Consider the following 1,753-nt stretch of genomic DNA (forward strand, 5'->3'; position numbering starts at 1 on the left):
GAATAGATAAGTTATAAGAGGTAGGTAGGGCCCAGTCTCGAAGGGCCTTGCTACTCATGTAAAGAGATTAGATTTTATTCTGGTGATGATGGGGAACCACGGAAGGGATATGAACACTGGAAGGTTATGAGCACTGGAGGCTGTGCTAATTTGCATTTAGGAAGGCCGCTCTGGCTGCTCTGTAGAAAATTAATCCAGGAAGACTATTACCCTAGTGTAGGCAAGGGGTGATGGTGGCTCTGTTAAGTAGTGGAAGTAGTGAGAAAGGGGTCAGATTTCAGATACGTTTTGAAGGTAAAGAGAGTGGCACTTGAAGATCGTGACAGAAGGACTGATATATTTTAATCGTGTTCACTTTGGAATCACATAAAAATGTTTCAAAATTTGAATATATTTTAGTACCCTCGGTGTTAATTATGTAGAACCCTTTAGGGTATGAAAAAGCAAAGCAGATAAATTATAATAAAAGGGAAGTATTGATTAAAACTTTTTTCCTATGAATCTCAAAGTAATCACAAGACCCCTCTAAATGTCATAGCCTCTTTTTGCTAATAGTTGTTGATTATTCCAGTGTTTTGCATTTCATATTCTCTTAGAACTTGCTTTGGCCTTAAATGTTGTTCTGTTGTAATGATAGCAAGAATTAAGGTAACAAAAACCACTTATTGTTTATCATGTACAAAGTATTGGTATAAGTGCTTTTAATGTATTAAATCATTTCATCCTCAAACAACCCTGTGAGCTACCTACTACCTACTGCCTACTACAGGCATTAGCATTCCTGTTTTACATGTGAGGAAACATGTGCTTAAGTGGCATCAGATAAATTCAGCACCTAAGCTTGCTCAGCATGGCATATTATATTTTATAGTATCCCCTCTTCCACTTGTGAGGGAATAGCATTTATGTTTTCTGATTTCACTATCTTTTTTATTTTTCTGTTTTACATGGTGTTGAATAACGAAATAGAAGCTTTGAGAGACTAAGTGATCCCTTATATTTATACAGCACCTGTAAATTTGGCTTTTTTCTGTTATACTTCCAACTTTGAATGTCCTGTTGAGTTTTCTTTCCCTCAGACCACCTAAATGTCTTGAAAATTCATGTTTTTGAATCTAAAGTGTCTCTCAGATGACATCTCACATCTAGAAGTTACTCAAAAGTCTTTCAACAAATAATGTTTCGATTTTGATTCACAAAATATGGTCATCATACTACTTTGTATCCCCAGTGCCCAGCACAACACTAGGCACACAGCAGATGTTCAGTGAATGTTTACTGAATGACTGAATGGAAAGACCAGTTGCTCTTTGCAACGTGATTTCATTTTTACCTACTAAAGAAAGACACATGTGCTCTGTGAAAAGGGAAAATGTGACTACTGACTGCCCCAGATTGGCCACCCCCAGTGGAAAGAGAGCAGTTCTATCTTCCAGTATTCACGGGTAGGCCTTATTCACATTTCAGGCTTTGGGGTCATGTGCCTACCTTTTGGACCAATCATTACTGCCAAAATTTGAGATATTATGATTGGCTAAGCCTAGGTCAAGTTTTCCTTTTTAATGGCCAGAGAGGCAGATTCCGCTACTAATAGGAAAGGTGTGTGGAACTTGAGCAGACCAAAATGGCAACTATGATTATCTACCACAAAAATTAATTGGAATTTAAATTTCCAGACAAGTCTTGTCTCTTTTAACTCCATCAAATTTGTGGAAAAGTGCAAGTTAAAAAGAAAAGAAACATAATATATAAA

This window comes from Propithecus coquereli, unplaced genomic scaffold (genome assembly GCF_000956105.1).
Source record: "Propithecus coquereli isolate 6110/MARCELLA unplaced genomic scaffold, Pcoq_1.0 Scaffold215, whole genome shotgun sequence".
Classification (NCBI taxonomy): Eukaryota; Metazoa; Chordata; class Mammalia; order Primates; family Indriidae; genus Propithecus; species Propithecus coquereli.